Here is an 8,466-nt window from a genome sequence, read left to right as displayed (position 1 = left end):
CCCGTTCAGGCCCACAGGGAGTTTTGAGACTGACCGTCATGTCTCAGTCCTGCTTTCGCCCTTTTCACAAGGCTCTTTAATTAGGTTCAGAAACATGTTTATGATCCTGAGAACCAGCCTGTGTTATACTAGGTAAGTTCAAAGCTCCATTTCCCCCAATAACTCTCAGAACATTTCAGTAAACGCCGAGGCCTGGCCCACAGCCAGCTCTGAACAAAATCAGACTGCAGGCAAATACCTCCAGCATCCCCTGCTCTGGGCAGCTTTGGAACGAGGAGGGGATTCAGGCTGGTACAGAACTGGGTCTCCTTCCAGGCCCCTCTCTCCACTGGCCAGATGACCTTGAGCACATTCCCTTACCTCTTTCAGCCTTGGCATCCTAATTTTCAGAATACAGATTTACTTAAAATGGGAACCATAATGGCTCTGGAGATTACAAAAATGGAATGCTATTTAAATGTTAGTGCTTTCAAAAACTTGAGAGATTGCGGGGAAAGCACCAATCTAACCATGATAAAATAAATTGAAGATGTCTAAGCCTTTATCCTTGACCTGGGAAAGTTGTCATTTAGTCAGTGTCAAATGAAAATTCTGCCTTTTGGTTTGTATTCCAGTTTTTCTTTCTTTCTTTCTTTTTTTGTTCTGGAGACGGAATCTCTGTTGCCCAGGCTGGAGTGCAGTGGCGTGATCTCAGCTCATTGCAACTCTGCCTCCCAGGTTCAAGCAATTCTACTGCCTCAGCCCCCCAAGTAGCTGGGATTACAGGCATGTGCCATCACACCCAGCTAACTTTTGTATTTTTAGTAGAGACGGGGTTTCACCAGATTGGCCAGGCTGGTCTTGAACTTCTGACCTCAAGTGATCCATCTGCCTTGGCCTCCCAAAGTGCTGGGATTACAGGCGTGAGCCACCACACCCGGCCCCAGTTTCTTTTTCTAGCCATCATAGAAGTTCTGGAAAAGATCATTTAGATAAAATTTCTTATAAGGAATAGCTCCTGATACCTGTAGGTCAGTTTCAATCATATTGGCTTATAAAATGTCTGCCATTTTTATTGTATATTGTGTCAAGTGAAATTTTTAAAGGATGTCCTTAAATTTTGCATAATGTCCTTAGATTTTGCATAAATACTTTTAATTTGCTGGATTTTCTTCTGTTTTAAAAAATATTTTGATGTTTTAAATATTCTTCCAATCCTGCTTTTTTGTTTTAGTTTTTGTTTTGATAAAGGTTATTGAATGATTCTCTCACCGATAATACCATTACAATGACTGTACTGTACATTTTCACTGACTTTGGAAATTCAGACTAAATAAAATCACTTAATCATACTGGGAAAAAAGAACTTAGAATGAGAATAATGGCTCTGGAGATTATAAGGACAAATGCTATACAATGTGGCTGGATGCAGTGGCTCACAGCTGTAAACCTGGAACTCTGGGAGGCCGAGGTGGGCGGATCACCTGAGGTCATAGTTCAAGACCAGCCTGGCCAACATGAGGAAATCCTGTCCTTATTAAAAATACAAAAATTAGCTGAGTGTGATGGCGGGCGCCTATAATTCCAGCTACTTGGGAGGCTGAGGTACCAAAATCACTTGAACCTGGGAGGCAGAGGTTGTGGTAAGCCGAGATCAGGCTACTGCACTCCACACTGGACAACAAAGTGAGACTCTGTCTCAGAAAAAAAAAAACGCCACCCATATTATTTACCTTTCCTTCTCCCTCCTGGGGCCTGATGGGGCTGCCCACTCTGAAGAGGCAGGCCACAAGGTGAATGGAAGCCAGGCCCTTCTCCTGGGAGGCTGCAATTTCATTCTCTATCCTGGGAGATGGCATCCCCTCCCTATGGGGGCTTTGGCTTCAATCACAGGGGTGTCGGCTCCAGAAGGTGTTAAAACTGTGGTAGGAAATGTGTTTCTGCAGCTGGGAGCAGCCCACACGCAGCAAAACCCATGTCACAGTCACAGAATAGCAATGCCCAGATTTCACAGACAGGCTCCTCAAATCCTCACGGCTCACCAAGATGGGTGTGATCGTCATTCCCATCTCACACACGATGAAACAGAAAGAACTTGCCTGAGACTTCACGGTGAGTCAGAGACAGAATGAAGGCTAGAACCTAGGTCAGAGCCCTCCGTACCCCACGACCATGTGCTGTGGGGAGACACACCTCCCTTCCTTCCCTGCAGTTTTGGGAAAGCTGAGCAGAGCCCTCATTGGCACTGGCTGGTGGGAAACCATGTGCCACTGGGGATTTTATCAGCAACCTCCCTCCCCTGGTCCCACAGGGTGGGCCATTGTTGGGATCCAGGGAGCTCAGAGGAACGACAGCACTCTTGGGCCCCTCCTCATCGCCTCTCCCTCCACCTGTTTTCTGCCAGCGCTGTCCCTCTGACCTCACGTGGTCTGTACTTCCCACAAACATGGCTGCCTGACTCTCGGCTTTCCCATGGAGCTGTCCACTTTCCCAGCACATCCAGCAGTCCCTGCCTTTTTCTTCCCTACACCTATCCTCACTGAAGGGGGCCACGAGGTACCATGGAAGGAGCACTGGACAGAGAGTCCAAAGACCCAGTTCGTATCTCAGCTCCACCACTGCTCCCTTACTGTGTGACCCTGAGGAAACCTCCTGCCCTCTCTGGGCTTCACACATCACATATATAAAAGCACATTCAGCCCGCAGATCTCCAAAGGCCTGCCTAGCTCTTGTGCTCAAAATACCCTATCCGGGGCCTATCATTCTCCCGCCATTGCCATCTGACCTCAGCCCTAGGAACTAGCCACACAAGACAGTTCAAAAGGAAAAAGCCTCCATCTGGGTTTTAGGATTTGCTACTGCACTATGGTAAAAATCCTGACTCTTCAGCAATTCAGTGATTGAAAACAATGGAATCAAACAGGAATTTGACATTCATGTCTCCCAGTTAACGGTCCTGTGACCCCTACGGGTGTTACTCACTTAGAAAACGTGGCTTGCACTACACGGGATGGCGTGGCTGGAATGCTTAGGCAACTCAGGCGACTCACATGAAGCACCCGGCACCCCAGAGGGCTCGAGGCATGGTGCTGCTCTTCCCACGGCTGTAAGCAGCAGCAGGACTGGGAATGAGTCGCTCTGCCTCTCTGGGTCTCAGTCATCCCCTTGGGACCATAAGCAGGTTGCACTGGAGAATTTCCTGGAGGTGCTTTTTCTTTCTTTTTTTTTTTTTTTGAACGTGCTGTTTCTGTGGCAAATACATCAAGGTATATAGGTCTTCCCCTTGGATCTTGGGTCTCTTTTTTTAAAATAATAGCTTTATTGAGATATTATTCACCTACCATACAATTCACCCACTTAGAATATACAATTCCGTGGTTTTTACTGTAGTCACGGAGTTGCACAACCATTGCTGCAATCAGTTTTAAACCATTTTCACCATCCCCTAAAGAAACGCTGGCCCCATTTGCTGTCATTTCTCACTCTCCACAACCTCTAGGCAAACACTCATCTACTTTCGGCCTCTCTGGTTTGGCCTGTTCTGAAGATTTCCTATCAACGGAATCATTCTCTATGTGGTCTTCCTGCCCGGCTTCTTTCATTTAGCACATGTCCAGGGTTCACTGTGCTCTCCCAGCTCTGTCCGCGTGCCCTCTTTCCCAGCCTCACCCTGCCTGCTCCCAGCAGGGCTGCAGCCCACCGCCACCGGCTCATCTCTTTGTGGGGGCTTCCCAAGCCGCAGGGGCACCCTCCTCTGGAATGCTCCACTCAGTTGAGAAGTTGCACACCTGGCTGGCTGCCCCGTACTGGCAGCTTCAAGGGTGCACCACTCCCTCAACCGCTGCCCCTGCTCCTGCCCAGGAGATACATTTCCTAGTCCCTTTCACAATGTGAAAGATTTTAAGACAAACTGACCTGCTGTTGACAGCACTAATTCCTTTCTTCCTCTCCAATGCTCCTGTCTCTTCTCTCTCTTTTTTTTCTAAAAGGATGTTTTTTAGCTGTTGTGTGTATGGGATTTTTCCCTGCCTCCAGCTGTCACCGGGGTAGGGGATTGCTGTGAAGTAGCGCTTACCGACTCCCGCTATATTCCAGTTGCTGGGTGTGCAGTCTCTCCTCTCCGTGGGGTGGGCAGTGTTACCCATCTTGCAAATGAGGACACGGAGGCTCAGGAAGAGGCTTGAATTTACTGAGGGTCACTCCTCCGTAATCAGCAGAGTTAGGGTTAGACCCAATCTTTTTGCTTTCTTCTTCCCAACCAGGGAGAGTCAAATCCATGACAATTTCCTCCAATGCCTTTGACATAACCGAGCCTGCTGCAGACTCCTGTGCACATTCATGTTTTTTTAGAAAAGGGTCTCCCGAAGTTCTCCCTGACCTCTGCAAAACAGAGAGCACACGAGTAGATGTGCTGGTAGAAATAAGATCAGAGGAAGGTGCCAAAGACCTGCTTCCCAGCACTTTGCTAATCATCATTAACGAAGTAAACCATTGGTGTGTTCATCATTTATCTCTCCACACTCTCGCCAGGCTCTAAAGCCTTTGATGGCTCCCCATTACCCGCAGAAGCACTTCCAAGCTTCCTCCACGTGGCACCAAAGGCCCTTCATGATTAGGGGAGCCACCTTCTCTGACACAGGGTCCCTGCTAAGCCTCCCCAATCTTCATTTTCCACTTCTCAAAATCTTTCAAAACATTAGGATCAAGTAAAAGTAGTTATCAGCCGAGGTTGCACACTGGGATCACTAGAGTATAGGGTGGGGGGAGGGGGTTGTGGCTCCTTAACGACCTCATGAAGGAGCTACAGTTGTACCCCAGCGCATTGGAGGGCCCTGGAAGGACTCCAGGCGGGTCACTGTGGTGGTCAGATCCACTTGTCAGATCTGAAAGCACAGATTTGTACGGAACTAAGAGGAAAGGTGCCATGGAGGCTAGCGAGGCTCCGCTTTACCTGTGAAGCGGCAGGTGAGAGAGCTGCAAGAGGGATGGACGGCATGAAGCCAGCAGAGAGTGCGACATGGGGAAAAGACAGGCAGCCGTAGAGGGCATGCTCAAATTCCAGGGAGCCAAGATACCAGCGGGCAGGGAGTGGTGGGGTGAGCTGTGGGACTTGCCTTGAGTATAGCTCTCAACAGCCCAGGGAGCCAACAGAAGCAAAGAGGGTTAGGGAAGTGTGACCCCAGAATTGGGGTTGGCAAGTCAAATGGTCAGAGGGGCCTGGGAGTGCCTCAGGATTGGGAAGTCATTTCTAGGTATTGAATGTAAGCATCTACTGCTGCATCACAAGTCATCTCAAAACTCTGTGGTTGAGAGCAGCCGGAGCCATGTGTATCACCTCTTGCAGCTTCTGGAGGTAAGGAATTTGGGAGCAGTGTGGTAGTTGTCTCCTGAGGTTATGGTCAGATCATGGCTGAACTGCAGTCATCCGAAGCTTGACTGAGGCTGGAGGACCCCCTTCCACGGTGGCCACTCACATAGCTGGCAAATTGGCAAGAGGCCTCAGTGAGTTTCCACGTGAGTCTCTTCACGGGGTGGCTTGAGTATCCCCACAGCATGGTGGCTGTCCTTCCCTAGACTGAGTGGTCCAAGAAACCAAGGCAGAACCTACAATGCTTTTGTGACCTTGGCTTAGAGGTCACATACCATCACTCTCCTTATGCTTTGGATGATATGGGACCCGTCCTGATTCAGTGCGAAAGGAGACTACCCAGGAACATAAATACTAAGAAGTAATGTACCTGGGGGCCATCTGAGAGGCCAGCTACTATAAAATGCACTTATAAAGCCCTACTATGTGCTAGGAAGGGTGACGATCATCAGTTAAAAACCTATGTTAAAAGCTATCTCATGAACCCTTCAAAATCTCTAGCATCCAGCAGAGTGCCTGTGCAGAGTAGTAGCTCGATTTAAAAATACGAACTCAGTGAACAATCCTGAGATACAGATCTTATAACCCCAGCCCCTCCACCTTCCAGCCCTCTTGGTAATAAATGAACAACTGAGGTCCAGCTCTATCTAGCAGTTTGCCTGAGGTCACACAGCCAGTAAGGGAATGAGGTGAGATTCAAGCCCAAGTTATCTCTGGCTTCAAAACCGGAGTGCTTGCTGCCTCTCTTGGCTACCTTAATAGACACACTTCATTATAAAATGGATGTCCCCAGCCTCCCAGCCCGGGAGGACTCAGAGCTGCATAGCCTTCAGCAGAAAGTATCTCAGCAGCTCTTTTCAAGAGCTGAGGACCCTGAAGGCTGAGGTCTCCTTCCAGGCAGCCAGGCCAAGCTGCCCCCGGGGAAGCCAGTGAAAAACATTGGGTCATCTGTTTACACTATTTCCAGCTCTACGTTTTTTCACTTCCTGTATACAACTCTTAACAGACTGTTCCTGACTCTCATCCCTCAGGAACTTCCGGTTTCAGAGCCAGAGTCTCCAACAAGGCCAAGGAGGAAGGACAGGGCTCAGGACAGCCAGAGCCCACGCTTTAGTTAAGCTCTTCCTTCCTAGTGGAGACTGGAAATCCCCATTTCCTACTGCATCCCTGCCGATTCTCCTGTGGGGCCTTCCAGGCTAGACCTCTGGCTGTAGCTGAAGGGCCCCCCAGCCTTATCTCCCACTGCCTCCCTAAGGTCACATCCTGGCTCAATCCAGAAGACCCCTTCCTCATGGATAAGTAAAGAGGATCACGGACAAGCGTCACACCAGCTGGGTTCAGGTCTCCACTCGGCCACTGAGCCATAATTTTCACAAGCCACCTAACCTCTCTGAGCCACTCCAACGAAGACATAAAAATGGTCACCAGATAAAAGAAAAGATGCTCAGCATCATTAATTATCAGGGAAATGCAAATCAAAACCACTGTCAGATACCACCTCACACCTATTCGGATGACTATGATCAAAAAGACAAAAGATAGGGGTTGGCAAACATGCGGAGAAGTTGGAACACTTGTACACTTTTCGTGGGAATGTAGAATGGGACAGCAGCTCTAGAAAACAGGATGAAGGGTTCTCAAAAAATTAAAAATAGAATGACCACATGATCCAGCAATCCCACCTCTTGGTATATCTCCCAGAGAATTAAAATCAAGAACTCAACGAGATCTCCGCACTCTGTGTCACTGCAGAATTATTTCTAATACCTGAGATGTGGCAACAACTTACATGTCCATTGACAAATGACTGGATAAAGAAAATGCGGTCTGGACACACCGTGGAATATTATTCAGTCTTAAGAAAAAAGACCTGCCATATGCAACAATATGAATGAAGCTGGAGGACACTGTGCTCCGTGAAATAAGCCACTCACAGAAGGACAAATGCGGCAGGATTCCGCTTATGTGAGGCATCGCAAATAAAAAATCTCTGCTTCACAGAAGCAGAGAACATGATAGTGGTTGCCGGGGCTGATGGGTGGGGAAAATGGGGTGTTGTTGTTTAATGGGCATAAACTTTCGGTTATTAGATGAATAAGTTCTAGAGATTTGCTATACAACATAGTGCCTATACTTAACAGTACTGTGTTGTGCACTTTAAAATTTGTTTAGAGGGTAGATCTCACATTGTATTCTTATCCCCCCCGCAAAAAAAAGTTTGGTGGGAGGAGCACAAGGAAAGTTTGGCAGATTTCGGATATTTCCTTTATGGTGGTTGTGGTGATAGCATCATGGGTGTTGGTGTTGTCTAATTCAATTGCACACATTAAATATGTGTAGTTCTTTGTACAGCAATTATAATTAATAAAGCTTTTATTAAAAACTGACATTTTAAGAGTAAAAAGAAAGTCCTAACCTTTGTCATCATGGTGCCTACAAGGAGGAAGGAATCAGAATTCTTGCTCCACCTCCTTCCTAGAGTAGGACTCGCCTCCCTTGGTTCAAAAATTCGAAACAGCAGGTGGCAGGGGCTGGCTCCCGGAAAGCAAGGTGAGGTGTTGCTATTTTCCCTGCCCTGCCTCCTTCCCCTTTCCACATTCTCCTTGTCCTGCAGGTTGAGGTCTAGTTGCTCCCAGCTCCTAGAACACCAGCTGACTCAGTCTCCTCACTGCCCCGGAGCTTTTCTAAGACAAAGACAGGCTCTACGTCTAGGCATAGCCTCCTGACTCATGGTATTTCTATATTTTTTTTCCCATGGTGAACAGTGCACTTGAAGGACTTTTCAGGCTCCAGATTTGGCATTTGGCAAAGAGGTTTTGTGCCATTTGATTCTCCCAGCAGACCCCTAGTAAGTTTAGGACATCAAATGTTTATTGGGTGAATGAATGAGTGAGCATAGTCACCTTCAGAACCTAGAAGAGAATCAGATGGGCTTGGCTGGAAGGCTGGGAGCAGGGAGCTGCTAGAAGCTTGGGCTGTTGGTGGTCTCTGGTGTTGACTGAGAAGAGTCAGCAGGGCCTCTCCTCTGTCTCCCTCTGCCCCCACTCCACCCCGATCCATGTCTCCCCACTCCAGGTTCACACTTAAACCCCCAGCTGTTTCCTGTGGGGCCCCAGATC

This window comes from Aotus nancymaae, unplaced genomic scaffold (assembly GCF_030222135.1).
Source record: "Aotus nancymaae isolate 86718 unplaced genomic scaffold, 86718_ANA_hifiasm-v0.15.2.pri h1tg000057l, whole genome shotgun sequence".
Taxonomy (NCBI): Eukaryota; Metazoa; Chordata; class Mammalia; order Primates; family Aotidae; genus Aotus; species Aotus nancymaae.
Note: the sequence above shows the minus strand (reverse complement) of the source record.